This window comes from Polypterus senegalus, chromosome 13 (assembly GCF_016835505.1).
Source record: "Polypterus senegalus isolate Bchr_013 chromosome 13, ASM1683550v1, whole genome shotgun sequence".
Lineage (NCBI taxonomy): Eukaryota > Metazoa > Chordata > Cladistia > Polypteriformes > Polypteridae > Polypterus > Polypterus senegalus.
Window position 1 is genome coordinate 20,787,522 of NC_053166.1, and position 25,536 is coordinate 20,813,057.

Genomic DNA, 25,536 nt, shown 5'->3' on the forward strand with positions numbered 1-25,536 from the left:
ATATTAACTCTTTCAGGGCTGATGTCAACTTTTGTTAAAAGGAGGAGCTGACGATGGTAATCAACTGTAAACTGTGTCAAAACCAACTGTTATGTTTTAGTTGGACTCCCGTTGCTAGAAGTTTTGCTTGGTTTTGACTGAGATTTCCTGCTCTCTGTTGAGCGGCAAGGTGCTAACAACGGCAAAAATGGCACTGATATCTGGCGAGAGATCAAGGCGGATGCACAATGCAACATACTCCGTAGACGACGTTCTCTCTGAATTAGACTATGACTTGTTGGACTCTGATTTTGATACAAGCAATCGAAAACGAATGTGAGGTTCCAGCTTCAGCTGACTAGTCCCCAGCTAATTGTGGTGCTGAATGTTTTCATGTAGCTGGCATGGCTATGGCACTGTTTGCTTGGGAGGACTGTCACTTAAGAGGTAGAAATCAGATTGCAATGGACTGTGACCGTGACTGCTGCTGCTGCCCCAGCCAAGCGAAGACAGCCTGGCAGCATGCCTGCTGCATGTGCTTGGCAAACTGACAGCCACAGCATGCAGCAACAGACGTTTTATGTTGATTTCTGTGTGAAGCCGTTACTTTTCAGAAAACTGTGTTTTTTGGAAAAATATTCAGCCCTCAAAGAGTTAAGGAGATCTCTTTTTTGGATTTTTCATTCCTATGGTTTCATGTGACGGAAATTTGTGCAGGTTCTCTAAATCATGACACGACGATACTCACACTTCATCAAGGGAACAAAGTTTCATTTGGAGAAATTTCTTGTCTGGTTTTAAATCTTTAGTAGAAAAGGCCGACCATTTTAAATCAAAAGTTTCCATTTTGAGTCATCTGTGCTCTTTAGAAGCCTTGAAGATTGTCATGGGACGGCAAACTTTAGATTTAGAGCACCAGCATTTTCACAATGTTACTTAATCTTAGCACAATGTTAATTAATTTTAGCAAGACATCTTAGCTTGTTACAAATGCCTTGGCATGGCTACAACTTTAACATCTCAGTAGAAGCATAAAACCAAGGAAAAATATTTATAGTATACATCATCAATGTGTCACCAACTTGATTACCTTACATCTTGCCAGAAGAAAGGGCCTGAGTTGCCTCGAAAGCTTGCATGTTGTAATCTTTTTAGTTAGCCAATAAAATGTGTCATTTTGCTTGGTTTTTCTCTACTTACACAAACTCAAAGTTTTAATAGAATGATATCCAACAATGTCTGCTTTTATAGCATAAACTGCCTGCATCATGATCAATGTGGATATCTGTGATGGTTTACCTGCCGTACTCTTGAGATCTTTTTGTGACAGCATGTATGGATTTGGTGTCCTGGAGAAGGTGGACCACCTGTGCAACCTGACTCAGTAGCAGGTGCCACCACCTCATGCTACCAGTAGTGACAAGGACACCAGCAAAATGAAAAATTAGAGAAGAATCCTTCGGGAAGGATAAGGAGAGGGCAACTGTCTGTGGCCACCATTCCCTTTTTTGGAGGTCGTCTTGCCGCTGCCTCTTCAGTGCACCTTCTGTCCCTTTCATTTGCACCAAAGCAGGTGAAGTTGATTCACAATCTAAACTGGACAGACTGACATCCCTGAAATTTCATTGACTTGATGTTAGACTGTAATGATTAAGTGTTCCCTTCATTTTTTCGAGCTGTATATTTGCTTATCTGAACCCGGGACTGTATTGGGTGATATTGTTTCTGAGGAGTGTGGCTCAGGGGTGCCCTCTTCTGGTCACACTGTACAAATATAGGCAACACAGTGAATCAATGCACATCTCACAACTGTTATGCAAGTAAAGAGTCGAAGATGCTGGTGCACCTGATAGAACAAAAAGCATATAACTAACAATGACAGATCAGGTCAGGTTGGGGATCATGCACTGGTACAGCGCGTTGCCGCATCCCCTGCATGATGAAACAGCTCAAGATCCTAGTTGGCAAAGCCAGACACGTGGTTCAGTATCCCTAAAAATGAGAGCCGGTCTCGGTACGACAGGCTGGTGTAAGAAATGCGGGTGAGATAAAGTCCAAACGACTGTAGACACGATCAGATGTCTGGTCACGGGAGGTGCCGCTATTAACTCCACGGTGGTACAACTTTGTTTGTAAACTCCCCTTTCCAATATCGAGGTAAAGATTAATTTCAAGCACAATCTGAACTCTGAAAGTACTTTAATCCCTGTTGCTGTGGTTTTTCCGCAAGGACGCACAGCATTAATGGCTCAAGTGATAAGAGAAAAGGACAAACTATTCTCACAACGTGCAGCAAGCAAACAAATGAATGAAAGACGTGTGAAGCCTGAACTTTCACCCGGAAATATGTAGGAAAAGTTCCACAAGTGATTTTTAATATTCTGCCATTAGAGGTCGCAATTCAACCTGACAAAGGACTTTCTGACAATCCCCTCCCACCAGAAATGACCATCTATATCCTCAGCCAGGCATTACATGGGCGTCCCCTTGGCCTGGTCCAGCTGCTTCTGTCCTCAACAATGAGGATCACCCTTGGGGAATCGTGCCGCATGGCCATAGTACCGTAACTGTGATGCTCCCTCACAATGCAAGTTAGGTGAGTTGCAATCAGAGAAGTGTTGATGTCAACTTTTTTTAGGTTTTTGCCAAAAAAAATCAAATTGTGTAAAGTGTTTCAAGCTAAATAGTGAAACACGCACTTAAAAGCAGTGGAGAAACCTAAGAGGAAGTGAAAAAACGTTGCACTGCTTTGCCTCCAGATGTTTAAAGTCTGAATTAAAAGTACAGACATGGTATTACTGAAAAACATGTGGATGAACTACTCAGATCATTTAACTGTTAGCTAACAAATAAGATGGTCCAAATTGTCATCTGTTAACCACCTTAGAGTTTTAGATTTTCTTAGATTTGTAACAATCACTGGTAACTCAAATGCAGTTAAACTACACAACTTTATTTATTTATTTATTTATTTTCTGGAACATATTCTAAGATTAGAAAGAAGGGGAATTGAAAACCATGAGTAGTGCAGAAGAGAGTTATCCAACACAGGGGTCACCCAAGTTGCCAGGAAACATATTGTGAAGTCACAGCTAAATTAGGATGCAAGAGGACTTCGTTCTTGATTTCCTTCTTAGTCTTTCATTTCTGCTTTTACTTTTTTGTGACCCCTTGACAGGGCACATTCGTTCAGATTTTCACAGCGACCCTCTTCAGTAGCAAACACAAGACGATAATCAGGTCTATGAAAGCATTTTTCTTGGCATATGGAAAGGGGTGACTGACCGGAATTTACTGCAGTTACAACGTAGTACAATAATATTCCTAAGGACTCTCACTTTACAGTGCAACCCTTAGGGCCGGTTTATGCTTCACACTCAGAACGCGTACGCGCCCGCATCATGGCTGCCAAGCGTTCCCTGCGTTCATTTCACGCGTCATCTGAGCAGGTCCTCAGAAATTAGCGCGACGCGTTCGCGAGTTGCAGTACCAGCAAAAAATCGGAGGGCACAGTGTGCTAAAAGTTGGAATGCGATATAAGAGTCCCTGTTCAATATCTACATGTGACAGAAAGCCGCCCTGAGGATCCTAAATCGATGTGTGTGCTTCGATGTTTGATGAATGATTCGATGTGGTGAAGCAAAATGTCGACATACAGATGCATTTGTGGTGCTTTTATATTCAAGCGTCACATATTCCCAATCGTAATAACACGATACGTTTTACAAGTCTCACATAACATCGCTTGTGTCGTCTTTTTTTTTTTTGCAACTTCACAACAGCAACATAATGTACAGCACTGTGTCTGAGCCACAGAGAAAAAAATTAAGGACATGGTGAAAAGGTGTATTTTGTGATTAAAGTGGAAATTTTGGCTTTAATCTCGAAATGTCCACTTTAACCTCGTAGTTTACTTTATTATTAAAGCAGACCATCGTAAACGTCATCCCAGTTTTTAATCGCTATGAGCTTTTTGGACCTGACAGCAGCGGCAAGAAGCAATAGATCACCACACAGAACACATTAAAGGTGTGATTTTCCAACTCTATGAAAATTTAGAATCTTTAGATTTATACTTGATATCACTTTCATGATTAAATGCAATAAAGTATGTATGTTACATTTTACAGATAAATTGTTCATTTTGTTTAAATAATGAAAACTGTTAATAATTACACACACGGGGGGGTTACACGGTGGTGGAGCAGTAGGGCTGCTGTCTTGCAGGGAATCACGTCGCTGGTATTCCCTGCTTGGAGTTTACGTGATTTCTTGCTGGGTTTCCACCATATGCTCTGGTTTCCTTCCATAGACATGCAGATTTGGGGATTTGGTGCCGCCTAAATTACTCCAGTGTATGTGTGTCCTGGTATTCACCTTGCGATGAGCTGATGCCCCATCCAGGGATTGTTTCTGCCTCGTGCTCAATGTTTGCTGGAATGGGCACATCCCTGGATTGATGGATTTAATCATTAAACATCCTTTTCAGAGATATTGCGGTAAGGTGTCATCGAAATTTAATGGGTGTTCCAGGAAATTCACAACACAGATAAGCCAAACCTGTTCTCACCGTGATAATATCTCGCACCAGGTGGATTCCTCCCGATTTACATAATGTATGTGCACAAGTATAAACAGTCAAACGCTAGCGTAGCTGGAGCGTCCGCTGCAGGATGTGTCACGTGAAGTATAACCCCGGCCTTACAACTGTTACAAAGGTGTCTGGATAGTCAAAGCAAGCAGGGCCAGATTTAGACCTTTAGAGGCCCTAAGAGCTTAAAAGATATTGGTGCCCCCATATATATGAGCTGCACTCAGTCACATTGGACAATGGGACAGGACATCCAACATGACCAAGACAAGAACAATCATGTGAGCATCGTGGTGGACCATGTGGCAATTCAAATTTTTTTTATTCACAAGATTAAAATATATTTTATTAACGTCTATTATTATACTGTTTTATCATTATTTTTATTATTGTATACAGAAAGGCGCAGTGGTTAACACTGCTGCCTCGCAGTTAGGAGATCCAGGTTCGCTTCCCAGGTCCTCCCTGCGTGGAGTTTGCATGCTCTCCCCGTGTCTACGTGGGTTTCCTCCAGCTGCTCCGGTTTCCTCCCACAGTCCAAAGACATGCAGGTTAGGTGCATTGGTGATACTAAATTGTCCCGAGTGTGTGCTTGGTGTGTGTGTGTATGTGCGCGCATGCCCTGCGGTGGGCTGGTGCCCTGCCCGGGGTTTGGTTCCTGCCTTGCACCCTGTGGTGGCTGGGATTGGCTCCAGCAGACCCCCGTGACCCTGTGTTAGGATATAGCGGGTTGGAGAATGACTAACTGAGTGACTGACTGACTGCACCACATGCACTTCAGAACAGGTCATCCACCTGCAGCTAAGCATGTGTAGGCCCAGCTGTTACTTCGATGGGAGACTGTCTAGGAAAGGCTTGGGATGCTGCTGGAAGAGGTGTTGATGAGGCAAGCAGTGGGTGCTTACCTTGTGGTCTGAATGTGGGTCCCTGTGCAGTGATGGGGACACTGTGGTGTAAAAATGGTGCCGTCCTTCCGATGAGACATAAAATAAAGGTCCTGACTCTCCGATGTCATTAAAGATCCTTGGGCATCTTTTGAAAACAGTAGGGTAGTATCCCAATGTCCTTGGCTATATTGCCCATTTTGGCCCTGTCCATTCTGGCCCCCTAATCATTCCCTGTCTCTAATTGGCTAACTACCTCTCACCCCTTAACCACCTAATAGCTAATGTGTGGCGAGTGTACTGGCACAAAAATGGCTGCCGTTGCATCGTGAAAGATAGGTGCTACACATTGATGGTGGTTGAAGTGGTACCCTTCTGTATAAGCACTTTGAGTAAAAATGCAATTCTTATTATATATTCCAATTAGAGTTATTATCTGGGTTAGATCCTAAGTTTTTATATTCAATCACTATTTCTACCTTCCCCTCAAAACCCAAAGAAGATCACGGCCACCCATTATTGATTTTCAGCCTTGCCCCTTGTGTGCAGAGATTTCTCTGCATTTTCTGAATCTTTCAATGATATTCTGCACTATAAATGATGAAATTCCCAAAATCCTTTGCAATTTTACATTGAGGAGTGATTTTCTTAAATCGCTGCCCTATTTGCCCTCGCAGGAGTCCCTCCCCATCTTAACTTCTGAGAGACTCCGCCTCTTTGAGAGGCTCTTTTCAAACCCAGTCATGTGACTGACCTGTTGCTGATTAACCTCGTCAGCTGTCAGATGTTCCACCAACTGGTTTTTTTTTTTGTTTATTTTGTATTACACAATGTTTCCAGTTTTTTGTTTCCCCTCTCTCTACTTTTTGAAAAGTATTGATTGCATCAAATTCAAAATGAGCATATATTTTTTATAAAACAAGACATTTTTTTTAGCTTCTATATTTGATTTATCATTGATATATTGCCTTTGTTCCATTTTCAATTAAATTGGGTTTAAATGATTTGCAAATGCCCTGCGGTGGGCTGGCGCCCTGTCCGGGGTTTGTTTCCTGCCTTGCGCCCTGTGTTGGCTGGGATTAGCTTCAGCAGACCCCCGTGACCCTGTAGTTAGGATATAGCAGGTTGGATAATGGATGGATGGATGATTTGCAAATCATCACAATCTGCTTCTGTGTACATTTTACACAGCGTCCCAACTTTTTTAGAAACAGGATTGTCATGTCATATTATTTTTCTAACCCGCAAGGGTCTCGGTGGGGCTGGAGCCTATCCCAGAGACAGGGTGTCAGTCCTTCGCAGGGTGACCGGATTTTAAAACTTAAAAATTTTATTTCAGACAAGTAATTTTGATGCTTGCCAAATAACTATTCGAAAGGTGTAAAATGAATGTAATCTATAAACTTCTGGCTTGTTGAGTAACAACTGCAATCAATTGGAAACCCAGCAGATCTCAGTCGACAAAGAAATGAGGAAAAAAAAAATACTGAAGATAAAAGGAGCAACTTTGTAGGGCATACAAGAAAATAAAATCAGTTTATATCATTCCATTTCGGTCTTGCAGCAGACCCTGTGAGTCAAAGGGGGCAAAAGTTAAAAGTGAAATTAAAAATGTCATAAGGTAAACAGAATAATTTTGAAACTAATACTAAAGTCAACTCAAAGTGCTACTTTTAGTATACAGTTACAGTAAGTGTTATTAAAATTAAAAGCAACCATCTGTCCCTTAGACATAATTTTTACAAATAAATTCAATTATCACATCTGTAGCACCCACTGCTAACACTATTAATAGATCCTTATAGACAGTGTATGATCGTGAAGTTTGTAAGACTTACCAGAAATGATTTAATAAGTTCATCTACTCCGAATCCCTTGATGATTAACTCACACACACACAGAGCAATCTGAACCAGAAAGTCTCGAGTGGTGCCAACCGCCTTCATTTTCCAGCTAAGATTCCCTACGAAGGGACTCACAGTCACCTGCACTAACAAACATGAAGGTGTCCATGTGACGCCCATAAAAACACAGCTTTAGTTATATGTCACTTACCGGTCAAACCGTCAGGTTTCAGCCTGGGTTCCTTCTCTAGCTGAAGATCATATCTTTATTTTATGTCATTTTTTCCGTTTTTGATTTCTTTTCTATACATTAATATTGCTTGTATTTATTATGTGTATTCTTTGTTTCTCATTTGATTATGTTTCAATTCCTGGATTATGTCCCCTGTGTTTTGTAGGTGGTCTCCCAAGAGACAGAACTACTTGCCGATCGCCAGGCAGAACTGTCCCCTGTCCTACAAATCTGAGGCGGTTCATTTCAAAGGCTCTAGGGAGTGGAGTTTTTAACTTGTGTTTTGATGTGCTTTTAACCTTTGGGTGATTACTGGATTTTTGAACCTGTGCTCTGTTTTTTGGATTCTGTATTGGGACTGTGTTTGCCTTACCTTCACAGGCAATTCCTGTTTGTGCTCCATGGAGCTTCTTATGCTGCTGAGCATTTGTGTTAAAAATGAACTTGAATTTTTATAAAAATTCTTTAAGGCCCCTTTTGTTTCTAGTCAGAGTTTTGATGGTAAACTGAAGTGGGACACTTTTGGAAGTATGGCCTTAAGATTTCAAGATTTACTCAATAGGCATTGTGTTGCCTTTTTCTTTATTCTTTCTTTATTTCTTTGTTATTTTGTATTACAGTAATGTCCTGAAGAAGAGGACTGATTTCTTGAAACATGTCAACATTTTTGGCACCGAATTATTTTAAGAATATTGCCATATCCCAGACTAACAATCGCAGATAAGCATGACTCAACTTTTTATCACCTTTCATATTTCTGCTTTGAATTTCAACTTGGACAGAAATATCTCCTGACAGTGACCTGGGGCTTCTGTCAATATATACTGTACACGTATCTATATGTCTTTTCTATTGTGACGGATGGCCGGAATCCTTGCCCGGGGACACCCCTGTATCCGAAGGATCAGAGGAGAGACTATATTCTGGGCATTACATTTTCCCTGGGACACTAGAGGGCAGCCACCCTGGCTTACTGGACAGCCACGGGTTGGAGCTTGGAAGCTCCACCATGCTGGGTCCCCCATGGCCTCCACCAGAGGGCATTTGGATTTGGTTGGAGCCCTCTGTTGTAACACTTCCACCACACCCAGAAATGCTGCCGGAAGTCGGTTCAATGAGCACTTAGAGCACTTCCAGGTGCCTTATAAAAGGGATCAGCAGCCACTACTCCAGAGGCCAGAGGAAGAGGATGAAGCTTGAAGAGGAGGAGTGGAGCTGTGCTGTAAGGGTGGGAAGCAGGAAGAAGCCGTTCCCACATCAAAAAGAAAATAAAGGTGTGTTGCACCTGCACTTGTGTCCATGGCCGTTTGTGTCGGGTAGGGTGGCTGGTATGCCCCATGGTGGTCCACACTATGTATACTTTTGAAATTGTTTTCTGTCCTTGTTTACATACAGATATGTGTTGGTACCCCTCCACAAAAAAGAAGAGCCCACAAATGTCTCTGAAATAGCTTGAAACTGACAAAAGTATTTGGCACCCATAATTGTTTATTCCATACCTAACAAAAATCAAACTTTGCTGTATGGTTTTCATTCAAAAGAATACTTCAAATAATAATACAAATAGAAATGGCATGTTGCACAGCCTTTACAGGTAATCCCTGAAAAGAAGGAATTGCTGAAGATCTCCATGAGACTTCTGCACTTGTCCACAGGTTGTTTGGCCCACTCGTCCTGAGAAAACTGCTCCAGCTGTGTCAGGTTTGAAGGGTTCTTCTCCAGACTGCATGTCCGATAGGATTCAAATCAGGGCTCATAGAAGACCACTTCAGAATAGACCGATGTTTTTGTTCTTAGCCATTCTTGGCTGCTTCTAGCTGTGTGTTTTGACTCATTAATCTGTTGGCGGGTCCGTGGCCTGCGACTGACAGAGCTTTCTGACCCTGGGCAGTAGGTTTTGCTCCACAATGCCGATAGCCTTGAGATTTCCCTGTTCCCTGCACAGACTCAAGACAGCCTACGGCAGACACAGCAAAGCAGCTTCAAAACATAACCAAGCCTCCTCCATATTTCACAGGGATTATGGCGTTCTTTTCTTTGAAAGCTTCATTTTCTCGTCTGTAGACATTGAGCTGATGTGATTTGCCAAATATCTCCAGTTTTGTCTCATCTGTGCAAAGGACCTTCTCCCAGAGACATTACGGCTTGTCAATATGCATTTTAGTAAATTTCAGTCTGGCTTATTTATGTTTCTCTCTCTCAACAGTAGAGTCCTCCTGGGTCTTCTTCCATTGAGCCCACGGTCACTTCAAAAAGTGGAGGATGGTGCAAATCTACATAAAGCGTTACACATACAGAGCTTAGCTTGAAGATCATTTATAGATGGCTCACTCCTGTGAAATTAGCTAAAGCTTATTCAAATTGTCTGCGGTGGGCTGGTGCCCTGCCTGGGTTTATTCCTGCCTTGCGCCCTGTGTTGGCTGGGAGTGGCTCCAGCAGACCCCCCGTGACCCTTTGTTAGGATATAGCGGGTTGGATAATGGATGGATGGATGTTTTTTTCAAATTGTTCCCCTTTATGTTAGAGACAATGTGGTAAAAATGTTACTCTTATACATATATACTACGTGGTGGTCCTGTAAGTCAATTTCTCTTTATTGGCTGGCAGTTCAGAAATTTCTCTCATACTCGTTAAAATTGAATAATAGATTAACTCCTCAGTTGGCTTTCCTTAGATTGGGGATAGACAACTATCAACCAAAATGTCACACTTTTATTTTACAATTTGTCGCAAGACTGGTTATAGGTGAACATTGGAAATCACCTATTGCGTTAAAATTTTCTGTCGTCTTGGAAGAAACAGACCTCTGTGCCTCTTTTGAAAAAATGATCGCAATTTAAAATGATACCTTCTCTAGAATATGAAAAGGCTTGGTTATATTGTTATAAAGGCCCAGATAATAAATAAAGATGTTACTTTAATCACGTGCTCAAGGGATTGTAAACTAAACTCTATGATTGCACTCATTAACAAGCATTCAGTGTTCCTTCATTACTATAACTGTTGTTATACCCGTGCAATTAAGAGGAAGCTGAGCGGACCAAGTGGAGGTAATCACCCGCCAGGCCAGGGGGTGGCAGAGTGCACTAAACCTACTTCTGTTATCTCTGCAGGACAAATATGGGAAAACCTACCTGATTTAACAGTTCTGGTGCCCAGATTCACGTCACTTCCAGTTATGGTGCCCGACAGAGCAGAGTCCTTTTTGGCATTTATGGGATTTGAACTGGCACCCTTTCCCGATTGCCAGTGCAGATCCCTAGCCTCAGAGCCGCCACTCCGTCACATCACTTCCGGGCATGGCCTTTAAAGCCGCCATGTTTGCAGCATTTCGCCAGTTCAGTCTATGAACTCAATCAAAGCACTTCAATGTTTATTCGAATACCCTATTGCAGCTAGGGACAATATAAGGGTGGCTGTCATAAAACCTTTAACATGTGTTGAGACTCATTCTTTCACACTGTATATGTTACTATTAATGAAGAGTTTTCAGTGTTCTATGTGTGTTTTAACTTTCCCTTTATTTAACATTTTGGGTAACTCTGATGAATAGAGATAAGCTTATTGTTGTGTGATTATCTAATATGTAATGGTAAATGGCCTGTATTTGATATAGCGCCTACTAGAGTCCAAGAACCCCCCTAGGCGCTTCACAACACAACAGTCATTCACCCATTCACACGCTGGTGATGATAAGCTACTTTGTAGCCACAGCTGCCCTGGGGCGCACTGACAGAGGCGAGGCTGCCAAACACTGGCGCCACCAATCCTTCCGACCACCACCAGCAGGCAAGGTAGGTTAAGTGTCTTGCCCAAGGACACAACAGCTGCATTCTCATGCCGGGAGCCAGGATCGAACCTGCAACCCTCCGATTGCTGGACAACCCGCTCTACCGACTGAGCTACTGCTGCCCCGTGTAATGTTTTCCTCTGCACATTGGTTTGCCTACCCTTTAATAAAATTCGGTTAAAACAAAAAAAAAAAGTGGAGGATGGTGCGATCAGACACTTATGGACCTTAAAGCTTAGAGCTCAGCTGAAGTTGTATCTCTTTGGAAGTTGTCCTTGGGTTTTTGCCTACCATTCTCGCTATCCTCCTTCCCATTCTGGTGTTGATTTTCCTTTTGTGGTTGCGTCCAGGGAGGTTGGAGTTTAAACATCTTGATAGCATTTTCAGTTGTTGTCACAGGAATATCAAGCAGCTTGGAGATGGTCTTGTAGCCTTTCCTTTTAACCTGATTGTCTATAATTTTCTTTCTGATCTCCTCAGACAAGTCTCTCCTTTGTTTTCTCTGGTCCATGTTCAGGGTGGGACACACAATGGTACCAAACTAGCAGAGTGACGACTTTTCTCCATTTAAATTGGCTGAATGATTGATTGCACAATTGAAGATATGTGTGATATGAATTAAAGAAAACAGCTGGTTTGAAAAATTACTCAGGTCCAATTATTTAGGATCTTTTCTAGGAGTACCAATAAATGCGTCCAGGCCATTTTAGAATATCTTTGCAGGATTAGCAACACTTGATCTCTTATCACACTTGCTTTACTTTACTCGTCGACACATCAAAGGCATGCAGGTATACAGGGGACAATTGCTTTTTGCTCCTTCACTTTTCAAAAGTCACGCAGTACGTTTTCAATTAACTGTAAGGGTGCCAACAAATTTTCCACATCTGGACAGATTTGTGTGTGCTGCAGGGTCCCTTCATTTGAATATACCGGTATCTACTTATCAGAAATGTGAGGGTCAATGTGCTTGTAGAACAGAGTGTGACACCACCACAAGGGGACTGAGCTGGGCGTCAATCCCATAATGTTTACCATTATGCCACACCAGCACTAATTGTGATAAATTGGGTAAATGACAGTACTTAATAAAGCACCTCTTAGGTCAACTTGTGTTCTCTACGAGCTGGCAAACCCGTGGTTGCTCAAATGCTTTATGCAAGACATCCTTTTTGAGCTGGTAATCTCAGAAATTACGTCAGGCAGGCATCCCGCATTTCTGTTTTTGCTGAAGTCTTGTCACGAAACTCGCGTTTCTTTTCTTGTTTTTTTACTTTCCTCGTTTTGATTTCTAGTCCTGAGAATGTGCAACTCCAGTGGTCATCTGCTCTTTTCTGATTCTCTGATATTTCTTTTTACAGACATAAACCTTTCACTGGGAGAAGGAAGACCCACTAAATCCCCAATAATTAAAGATCATATGCTTATAAAACAAAAAAAAAAAAACAACATAAGAAACACAAGATATTTGAGAAATGAGAGGAGACCATTCAGTACATCAAACTCTTTTGTTTAGCTCATAACTAAACTGTCCCAATATCTCATCCAGACACTACTTAAAGGCTCTCAAGGTTTCTATTTCAACTTCATGTCTCGGTAGTTTATTCCGGGTTACCACAACTCTTTGCGCAAAGAAGTGCTTTGTGGCTTCAGTCTTAAATGCACTTCCCCTTAATTTCCTGAGGACTCGATTCACCATTGAATTGAAAAACGTCTGCTGGACCTCCTTTATCATTGTCTTGGAGGATTTTGAAGACCTGGATTGGGACCCCACGTAGTCTCTGCTCTGACTTAACAGGTTTATTTCTCTCAGTCTGTCAGAGTTTGTCATGCCCTTAAGTATAAAAATAATTAAAGGCATAAACTTTTGATATTAGACACTCCTAATAACATCTATGATAACATCTCTACTAGTGCCCTACACAGATGACCCTAAACTTGAAGGAGAGGCAAGGCGGGGACAGTAACTGACCAGACTCTGTTCTCAAGGGGTCCCCTGCACTTGTCTCCATCTGCTGCTCACACCACCTTCTTCTAGGGTAATCTCGCCCACCTAACTCTCATTATCCCTGGTCACAGAGTCCTCATCTCCTTCACCATGAGGTGAATCCTCAGCCTGAAATCTTGGAAGAGCTACAGTTTTGTACGTACAAAGCAATCCTAAAAGATAGCAATTGACTGACAGCATCCCCCTCACTTGTTAATATCATAAAGAAAGCTTTATAATAATGTAGAGAAATAATGAACAGTTTTTATTAGCTGCAATGTTCTTAAGCCTTTGTTTTAGATGTTTTTTGTAGAATGTTTTTTAAAGCATTATCTACCACTTATTAGAACTTAACCTCAATGAACCTCTTACAGCATAAGCATGAAATTTTAGGCCAGTGTTTTTGAACCACTGGCTTGGGTCAAGGTGCTGCTGCCAGTGGGTCAGGAGGTACTGCTTTTTATAATGGCAGTGGATCACAGTGGGTTACACATTAGGTCAAGGTGCTTCACCGCTCTGATGACTGTGCTTGATTTCCCCTACTGCTTGATGGGTCCCAAGGAGCAGTTACATGGGAAAAAGTGCCACCACAACACCAAAAAGTCCTAGGCTACATTTAAAAATGGCATTTAAAATAAAATAAAAGATCTCCATCCACAGTAGAGGTTCATTATTGTTTATGATAGTATCTCCGTCCACACTCAAATGATGTAAAACTCAAATGATGTAAAAAAAATCCATGAAGGTACGGTAACACCAACAGCCACAGGATTTATCCTAAAAGTGTAGTGACTGGTAAATTGTTTGCCCTTCGCGCATGTATGCTGCATTTAAAATTGTGAATAGAGTGTGTGCTTTCGAAAACAAACTGCATTTTCGGCCATTTACCTTGCAAAGCAAAGTCTGTGTTCTCAGAAGTGTAAAGCAGTATAACGTTATCAGGAGTTGAACGAAAGGTGAAAATGGCGACTAATATCTGTGTTTTTAAATGAAAGTGTAATAGTATGGACAGGGCCTTAAAAACGTTTAAAAGCCTGTACAGCAGCTGTCCTACTCTTTGTCTTTTAGTTCCGGCCCCGGGCAGGGTTAAATCTCTTAGCAGAAAGTCTCATCTCGCGGGACGTGAGCTCTTGATATTTTTTAGTTTATAATTTAAAAACAGAATAAGAATCTGAAAATCTAACAACATCACATTAAAGTTTGATAAATTCTGAAAAGAATGATACCATATATATGTAGGTTTTAAAATAAGCCCGATTTAAAGCATGACAAAAACGTGACATAAAGTCTTCACATAAAATCGTTGCACCTTTAGGCTTAGGATTTTATATATAGAGAGTAGATTTTAGACATTGGGCACTGCTGGTACAGGTTCATTTTCCACTTGTGACACAAATGAGTTAATTTAGTCTGTCAGAAATATTGAAACAATTACTCTATCCACTTGTCATTTGTAAATCATGTTAGAATAAAAGTTCAGCTGGATAAGCATATTTAAATTAAGATCCTTTTTGAAATGGCATTCTACAATGTGTAATACTTTTCTTAACTTTGCTCATGTTGAATATTTTTACGTTTAGTCAAATTACAAACCCAACCCCGAGACCCCCACTGCACTCCTATACTTTCCTATAAATTGTGGTGGAAATAGCAGGGGAATAACATTCACCCCGGGCTCCAGCCTGATGTCAAAAAAGTTAAGTCTACTTAACAACATTCCCTCACATCCTAAGATACATTCTCAAATAAATAATGTATATGTTGTATATTCAAGTCCAGAATAAGACCACTACTGGCCTAAGGGTGTCGAGGGCTCAAAACCCCCCGCTATACACACAAATATATTGACATCACATACACTGTATGGTCAAAATTATGTGGCCACCCGTCCAAATGACACAGTTTGAGGGGTTTCATTGTCAACAGGTGTGTATGAAGCACGCAGCCATTCAATCTCCATTAACTAAGAGAATGGGTCATACAAAAGAGCTCAGTGACTCTGACTCTGAAGGATGCCACCTTTGCCCATAGTCAGCATGTGAAATTTCTGCTCTGCTCATTCTGCCCCATTCAACTGTAAGTGCAATTAATGTGAAGTGGAAGCATGGAGGGACAACAACAGCTCAGGCACAAAATGGTAGACCACACAAACTCAACAGAGAGAGGCCGACGAGTGCTGAAGCACATAGAATGTAAACATCTCTTACCCTCTGATAGAAAAGTCACAACAAGAGTCCCAAGCTGCTTGTGGAAGCAATATCAGCACAAGAAGTGTTCTTAAGGAGCTTCATGAAATGGATTACCATTGGCTGAACAGTGCACACAAGTGTAAGAACGAGGAGAACATGGTGCTTGCCTGGAGTGGTGGGGTGAAGGGGGTTTGTAGAGCAATCCTTATGGAAGGCCTACAGAGAACCCTTGGCATCATCAGGGCAAGCAGGGAAAGAGCCATCAGGAATAACTTGGAGGCTGCAGAGAAAGCCTTCTGGAGAGGAGAACCATGGGGTTGTAGTAAACCACTTGGACACAAGATGAGGCCTGATCAGCCCCTGTTGGGCCACCTGGTAGAGGGTGTATGCTAGTTTGAAAGATCTGAAAACACCCAATGATGCCAGATTCTATCACCATTGATGTGTCCAAGTAGACGCATCAAATGATGTATCATGTAACTAGGTATAATAACAATGCAATGGAAAAGTATTCCTCCATAATATTTTTCTTATAAATAAACTAGCGGGTTTTGCCCCCTGCTTGCTTCGCTCACCAACCCCCCCAGCCTGTGCTACGTACCAGCCACTTCATGTCTCTGTCGCTCGCGTATGTGGATTTCACTTTCACCAAACAACAAATCTTTTAATGCTCGCAGATAGGCCTCATCATTTGAAATATACTTTTCCCTGATGGCAACACGAATTAGACGATCTACAAGTTTCTGACTTAAAGTTTAAATCCGAACAATGTAATCGATCTCTTTTCGCTTTTTCGTTAATTCACTGTGTAATAATTTCTGTTTGTTTGTGCTAATGCAATCTTTACTAACATTTTTTTGAGACTTTCCAATTTTAGTACTTTCATAACCTCTAACCTGCTCTGCGTGTGTATCGCGCCATCATTTTTGAATTTCTTTACGACGTTCTACTTTGTCATCTACTCTTTGTCTTTTATTTTCCAGCCCCAGGCGTGATCAAAACCTCTTGGCACCAAATCATGAAATTATCTCTCTGAAAAAGTCTCATCTCATCCCAAGATTTTTTTATTATAATAGAGAGATATTTTTATTTAAGTTAGTTTGGATAGGTTTATAATCAAGAGGATTTGAGGAGGGTCGGGGTTGTGCTGGATTGCAGATTGTTGTAAATGCCTTTGCTGTAGATAAACGTGAATGCTATCCTGCTGCACAATGGATAAGCTTGAATCAGGAGCAAATCAATAAATAAATCAACAAATCAATCAATTAATCAATAAATAAATAAATAGACCCCAGTTTTGTAGTGTGACGTAGAACAGGGCAAGAGCATTAAACTGTTTCTAAAGCTTTAAATATTCCCAGGAGCACAGTTGCTTCAATAATTGTGAAATAGAACATGTTTAGGACCATTAGGACTCTTCCTAGAGTTGTTCATAAAGGATTAAGGATCTAGGGAGGTGACCATCAACCCAAAGGCCACTCTAACAGAGTTCTGGGATGGGAGAACCTGTCGGAAGGATGACCACATCAGCAGCACTGCATCCAACAGGTATTTTATGGCAAAGTGGCCAGAAAGAAGCCACTTTTAGGAAAAAGGCATTTGACCACCAGCTTGGAGTTTATCAAATGACATTTAAAGGACTCTGAAAGCATGAGGGAAAAGACTCTCAAGTCTGATAAGACAAAAATTGAACTCTCTGAGCAGAAATCCAAGTTGTATTGCTCCTCACCTGTCTAGTACCATCCCTACACTGAAACATAGTGGTATCAGCATTGTGCTATGGCGGTGCTTCTCAGGAACAGGAGCATGGAGACTAGTTGGAATTGAGGGAAGGATAAATTCAGCGAAACATGGAGAGATCTTTGAAGAAAACCTGCTCCAGGGTGCCTGGCACCAAAGACAGTGACAATGCTTCACCTTTCTGCACAACAGTGACACAAAGTATACAGCCAAGACAATGCTGGATTGGATTCAGAAAAAGCCTCTGTGTGTCCTTGAGTGGCCCAGACTTACACCTCACGGAACATCTGTGGAGAGACCTGAGGATGGCAGTTTACAGACGCTTCCCATCCAGTCTAATGGAGCTTGAGAGGATCTGTCGAGAAGAATGGAACAGACTGGACAAATCCATGTGTGCAAAACTTGTAGAGGCTCACTCACAAAGACTCAAAGCTGGAATTCAAAGGGACTTCTAAAAATGACTGAATTAAGTGTCTGAACACTTAATAAGAGAGTGTTCAGTTTTTGATTTTTTTTATTGAATTTATTAAAATCAGATAACACTCCATACACATAACTCAAGTTTTATAAAAAGAAAAAAAAAAACAAAAAGGTTTGAAACAAATAAACCCCCACCCCTGAACTGTTTTTGATTTTTAATGAATTTGCAGACCTGAAAATAAGGTTTCATTTGGCATTAATATTTGTTGAGTCTAAATGGACATTAAAAAACTGGCAAATGTATTCAGTCAGTCATTCTCCAACCCGCTATATCCTAACAGAGGGTCACGGGGGTCTGCTGGAGCCAATCCCAACCAGCACAGGGTGCAAGGCTGGAACAAACCCTGGGCAGGGAGCCAACCCACTGCAGGGCACACACAAACACACACTAGGGACAATTTAGGATCGCCAATGCACCTAACCTGCGTGTCTTTGCACTGTGGGAGGAAACCGGAGCACCAGGAGGAAACCCACGCAAACACGGGGAGAACATGCAAACTCCACACAGGGAGGACCCGGGAAGCAAACCCTGGTCTCCTAGCTGCGAGGCAGCAGTGCTACCACCGGGCCACCCCCAAACATATTCATTTTAAATTAAATCTACGACACAATAAAGTGTGCAGAAATTGAAGAGGTCTGAATACTTTTTGAATTCACTAATGGATATCGATCTACTACTTAAATAACAAAATGGTAAGGCCTCTGTGTCCAGTCTCTCTGAGATATCAGATCGGTCACAAGTGTGAGTGTGAGACGCATGAAGAGCCCCACTGAAAGTGTCACCTTCTGAGATAGCAAGTCTAAAACCAAACAGTAGGTGAGAAAGGCCCCTCGTAAAAATGATGAAAGAGTATGACATGCAAGCTCTATGGAGAAAGACTTACACTGGAAAACAGTTGTACACACACACACATTTATGTGTATATATATATATATATATATATATATATATATATATATATATATATATTTATACATATATATAGAGTGATGATGTCTGTGTATGTGAAATTACCTCTAAAAACAACTGTTATATTTAGCTCCATTTCTGGATTGTTAATTTCACTCATTCACTTCTCAGTCAGTCATAAGCATAACATCTGTCATGCCCTGCACATCTGTCATGAATTGACGCATTCTTTTCTGCTTAATGTAGAATTCCGGGTTCAAGCAAAGGCGTGATAAATGATTTTCCAAGTACACAAAGACCTTTCTTTCTAGATTGCCTGGCTTGTCAGTTTTCTGATATGTTGGCTGTCAGTTTTTGGATCACGGGTCCCTGCTACCTGAGTGTTGAGTTTTTAAAATAAAGTGCGTCACACTGCATAATTTGCATGTTTATTTCCCAAATCTAAATTTAATCAAGTTGAATTATTTAGGCATTTTCATTACATTCACACTAATTTCAGACATTTGAGATACTCATTCAATGTTATGATTATAGGTTGTGCAATTCAATCTTATGCCAACGTTTATCTGTTGCTGCACACTACAACCTTCTGTGACAGTGAAGTTAGTTAATGTAACATCCAATATCTATCTATCTATCTATCTATCTATTATATAGTGCCTTTCACTCTATCTATCTATCTATCTATCTATCTATCTATCTATCTATCTATCTATCTTATCATATAGTGCCTTTCACATCTATCTATCTATCTATCTATCTATCTATCTATCTATCTATCTATCTATCTATCATATAGTGCCTTTCACATCTATCTATCTATGTACCTCTAAGAAATATACACAATCAAATAATTAAATAAGTATCTTAAGCCATAAGAATGGAACAATGCTTTAATGTCTGATTTTACAAAGTACATACATTACTTCAATTTTTTTTAAAAAAGCAGCTATCAGTCCAATGAATGTGCTGCATTGTGAAACTTAGCCCAGCATTCCAATTTTATTATAGCTTATATGGAATAATAAAAGAGCAATGTCCATTGCATGTGACTGTGACATTAATAAAAAACATTTAAAGGGATTGTTGCATTCATATTAATTCTGAAAATGTCCCTGTGTTTACTTGACGAAAAAAAGGCACCGTGCAATGTGCTCCATTGTCAACATTAAACAGAGAAAATGGCAACCCGAGGGGGCGGAATTCCATCTGATTAGAGAACGGCAAATTGATTTTTAAAAATCCTTTCAGTTCGTATGCTGAACACACGGTGGCATTGTAAAAAGAAGGTGCAAGTCAGCTAAGAAGGCACTTAAAAATCTCGTGACAAAATGGTTCAATCTGGTTAGTAATTCGCGTTAAGGCAATCTTCTGAAGTCAAAGGATGTTTACTTGCATTTTATGGAAAATGGATTGGTAAGAGGAATACCGACACATCTTCATCTTGCAAGTTTTAGACCCTTATTACTAACTCATTTATTTCTGTTTTATCCCATTTGTCACTGAAGCCACCACCAAAATATATCGACAATAACGTATGTTTAGGTAAAAACTCACAGAACAGTACAGAGAGAGATGAGAATTAGAGGGCGCGCTTTTCGTTACTTTTCGTCGACTACACACTGGTTCTTTAATGGTACTTTATTGGGTTGTGTGGCTCCCATTGCTCCACAACGTAACGTTTCTTTCCGTGAAGGGATCTTTGTATATGAAACTGGTTCTTCAAGCTTTGGACAAAACCGAAATATTGAATGTGTGGAAGGATATATACAAGTAGATCAAGAAGACCTGAACTACATTTGTAACTGCAGTAAAGGTCCTTTAAAAACTCAGTGGTATTTCACACATCTGTAATAATCTATTCTTAGTTATTTTACGGGGCATGTTGCAGAACTAAATAAATAAAGGTTATTACTTAAACCTTCATGTGGATGGTTCGTTTGCGAACCAAAAATGTTTCCCCTATGGCATCGCTCTCAAGAACCGCTTTGGCAACTTTATTTTTACGATTGTAATTTTTTTTCATTTGCTTTTGATCGTTTTATTTGTTGTTACTGATGTTCCTCATGGTCGCGCTGCTGCTGTTGCCCCTCAGTAAGGACTCCGGGGTTCGAATCCAGGGTGCACACTGTGTGGAGTTTGCATGTTCTCCCCTTGCGCAAGAGGGTTTGCAGCGAGTGTTCTGGTTTTACAGTCCAAAGATACGAGATTTGGTGGATTGGTGATACTAAATTGCCCCCAGTGTGGGTATCTGTGTGTTCATTCTGTGATGGACAGTCTCCTTATACCTTCCTTGTGCTTATTGATTATTGGGATCGGCGCTAGCTCTCGATAAACCGATTGGGGAGACGAATGCTGCACATCAATTTCATAGCAAATTGAAATATGATTTCCAGAGAGACAGAGACTATTTTATGATTGAATAACATCCATAGCTTTGAGTATCGCAATATGCTGCAGTCAAAGAGCAGTTCATTCCGTACACAAATGAAATACACGCGCGCGCGAAACTTTTTTTTTCTTTCAGACATGTATTTCCTTAAATATATAAGTAAAAAATCTATGCTTTGATTTGGGTTATAAGTTATCTCTCTTAAACGCTTTAAACCATTGATGTTATTATTAATTAGACGTTCCAAGAAACCTTTCAAGAGTTCTTTCGATGTCTTGTAACTTTTCAAGATGTTTAGAATATAACACGCTTTTGTTTTTAAATTAGATTAATGGAACGTACACCGAAGAGGGGAGCCTAATAAAGATTTAATATATATATATATATATATATATATATATATATATATATATATATATATATATATATATATATATATATATATATATATATATATATATATGATAGTTATGTAGCCTACTTCTGGGCACTACATTCGAAAAAGAAAACAAATTTTCCTCTATCACATAGCAGACAGAGCGTGAGATGATCACGTGTTTACGTCCCGAGTCCTCCCTGAGTGCTTTTTGCAAAGTACTTTCAGTAGTGAGAAAAGCGCTATATAAATGTAAATTATTATTATTATTATTATTATTATTATTATTATTATTATTATTATTATTGTGCGTGTGTATGCCTGATCACATTCAGCCGGACTAGATGTGCTAGACAATAAGACGTGCTTATTGGAATAATTACACAGCACGGTGCTGCATGCAACATAAACGTAATGTGAATATTACTGAAGTAAATGTTCATAGAAATTGATTTTACGAATTATGTTTAGTATGCAAATTTATAACAGGTTGAGACATGTAAACTGGTTATAAATGTATGAAATGATACATTAATTGCTTTATGTTCGCTTCCCGGGTCCTCCCTGCGTGGAGTTTGCATGTTCTCACCGTGTCTCCACCGTGGGTTTCCTCCGGGTACTGGCGCCCTACCAGGGTTTTTTTCCGGCCTTGCGCACAGTGTTGGCTGGGATTGGCTCCAGCAGAACCCCGTGACCCTGTAGTTAGGATATTGCGGGCTGGATAATGAATGGATGGATATAGGATATTATTAAAATGATATATAAATCATAAAATAGGTATAAAATTGGCATCAGTGACTTCTTTTTATCTTATTTCTTTAAATAAATCTTTAATTTGTTTTAAAAAATATCCAGCGGCACACCTGTTGAAATTCGTCGAGATAGATAGAAATAAATTCATTTGGCTTTTTACAGTTGGCAGTTATAGATTTTTTTATTGATTTTGTACTATAGCTTTATTTTAAATCTCATTTTATTTTAATGATAATTTGTTTGGATTCAATATTTTCTAATATTAAAATTTAGATTTAAAGAAAAACGGTTATTTTTTTGAGTCAGAATAGAGCTGAGAGTTCAGGCTTTTTGTGATTCTCCGGGACACACCGAATTCCCGTGTTTTCTTTGCTGGACAGCTGAGCCAAAAACCTGACATATTGTTGAGAAAGAATGACCAAAAACAACCCACAGCTTGGTGCCCAAAACCTCATCAGACCCGGCTCGGTGGAACCAGATGACGTGCTGCTACCACCGTCTCATATTAAGTTCTGTTCAGTGAAGCAGTTTGTCAAAGCCCTGTCACATGATGGTGCCTGTTGTATTTGTGCCGTACAGTAAGTCTCCGAGTTTGTCATGAGGATCAATTGAAAGAGAGACCTGATAATAGAAAACAGATTTCTGGTTGGGAATGTGATGGTGAGACGAATGGCAGAGGGGCTTGGGCAGCATTCAAAGAAGTGATGTCTACGTTTTTAGTTCGCAATACAGATCCAAATTGTAAAGATATTGTGACAATCTTATTAGTTCGGTTTAAGGGTTTGAGTTTAGATTCGCATTTGGAATTTTCCATTCCATCAGGATATTGGGACGTGCACTCTTAAAAATACCAAAACAAAAATAATTCTGTAGTGGTATTGCTCTGAAGAACCACTGTGGCACCTTCATTTTAATGAGTGGGAAAGAAGATAGCAGGGACATTGTCAGTATGGTGGTGGGCTAAGAACTGGATGATTCATGGGGACGCGCCAGAAACAGTGGACAAATGACGGGCCACCAAACTAAAAAAATAAGCAGCTACGTGCAAGTCATTAAATTTGTATTGTTGTTTTCTTTACATATATGTTTACAAATATTAGCTTGACTAATATAATCATGTTAAATTGATTTAGAACAGTATTGTATGTTATTTGTTACATTTTATTTTATTTTCAGTTTAAAAAAATATTCTAATTATATTTTTTCATTGTGTTCATGTAAATAAAAATAACTATTTACAATTAAAACATTTTTGTGAGTTTAATTTTGCAGACTTGTATATATTGTTAAAGGTGAAAGATAAAATCGCTTTTTATAATTTGTGCTTTTAACGACCACAGTTGTTTCAGTCTTTAGCATGAAATTTGAAAGGTTCAATATACAGTATGCAGTAACCACTACTGATTAATTGAAATTCCTATGCAGAAGTTTGATCTATCATATCAATTACGTATTTTGTCCCCACCTCAAACCAACCGCTGTTACTACGCGGGATATCAGGGTCCTTGCGATTCCTTAGAGATGCCTTCAAGGCTGGATCCAATCGCCTTGGGATGATAAACAAAGGAACAAAATGAAAGTTCTGTACCCTGGACTAAAATTCATGCCCAATGTAAGCCACTAATTGTAAACGCTTACATGTAATCTTTCTGTCGAATTTCCTTTGTGGCTGTATTTATTTTCCCATGTATTAAACTTATATTGGGTATTTGAAATATTTTAAAGAGAACACAATTAAAAGTGACCATCCATCCATTTTCCAACCCGCTGAATCCGAACTCAGGGTCATGGGGGTCTGCTGGAGCCAATCCCAGCCAACACAGGGCACAAGGCAGGAACCAATCCCAGGCAGGGTGCCAACCCACCGCAGGACACACACAAACACACCCACACACCAATCACACACCAGGGCCAATTTAGAATCGCCAATCCACCTAACCTGCATGTCTTTGGACTGTAGGAGGAAATCCATGCAGACATGGGGAGAACATGCAAACTCCATGCTGGGAGGACCAGGGAAGCAAACCCGGGCCTCCTAACTGCGAGGCAGCAGCGCTACGACTGCGCCACTGTGCCGCCCCCATTAAAAGTGACACAAATTAAAATCTACCGTAATTTACTATATCCTTCCATCCATTATCCAACCTGCTATATCCTAACTACAGGGTCACGGGGGTCTGCTGGAGCCAATCCCTGCCAACACAGGGCACAAGGCAGGAAACAAACCCTGGGCAGGGTGCCAGCCCACCATAGAATTTACTATATACATATCTGGACATATTACCAATGAAGATGCAGTCTTCTTCAAGAGTCTTTCTTGCACCTGTTAACATCAAATCAGTCTCCCGTTTATTCTCCTTGATGGAAAATCAGACAATCTGCTTATAGTCCCGGTGCACCATGGTTGGTAGTAGTCTGATCATACAATAATGATTTAAAATTCTCTGCTTTTTATTTACTGCTATCCGAACTGGTCTATACTGTTATTAACTACACAAACACCACATGCGTGTGCCCAAACATGCATGCACACACGCACACACACACACACTTCGTGCTCTCAAGCCACCCGCCACTAAAAAGGACTTCTACTTCCTAAGAAATTTGTAAAAAAAAAAAAAGTGTAGGAGGAAATGAAGTTTCTGGAGCGAACCCACCGAGCAAATATGTAGATGAATCTTGCTGAGTACTGTTGTAGTTATTATATTATTATGTGTTGGGTAAGGACGAGAAATCAATCCTTAGAGGTGTGAGGGAAAAGCACTAGACACTGAGCCAATCAAGTTTTCCATGTATCAAATCCATTACATAACCTTTCAACATCATTAACAGCAACAAATAATAATAATAATAATAGGCGGTACAGTGGTAGCGCTGCTGCCTCGCAGTTAGGAGACCCGGTTCACTTCCCTGGTCCTCCCAGCATGGAGTTTGCATGTTCTCCCCATGTCTGCGTGGGTTTCCTTCAGGTACTCTGGTTTCCTCCCATAGTCCAAAGACATGCAGGTTATGTGCATTGGCAATTCTAAATTGTCCCTAGTGTGTGGGTGTGTGTGTGTGCCCTATGGTGGGCTGGCGCCCTGCTCAGGGTTTGTTTCCTGCCTTGTGCCCTGTGTTGGCTGGGATTGGCTCCAGCAGACCCCCGTGACCCTGTAGTTAGGATATAGCAGGTTGGATAATGGATGGAAGGATGAATAATAATAATAATAATGGTAATGCTGCTGCTTTGCAGTACGGAAACCAGGAATCGTGTCCCAGGTCCTCCCTGCATGGAGTTTGCATGTTCTCCCCATGTCTACAGGGGTTTCATCCAGGTGCTCCGGTTTCCTCCCACAGTCCCAAGACATGCAGGTTAGGTTGGTTCACTTGGCCTTAACGAGTGTGTGTGT

General features: G+C 40.6%; 1 protein-coding gene across 1 annotated transcript in view; it reads right to left on the reverse strand.

Annotated features, from left to right (window-relative positions):
* The window catches only part of csf1ra (colony stimulating factor 1 receptor, a), a 161,230-nt gene that overhangs the window by 90,169 nt on the left and 45,525 nt on the right, over positions 1-25,536 (reverse strand). The gene's annotated exons all lie outside the window — the stretch shown is intronic.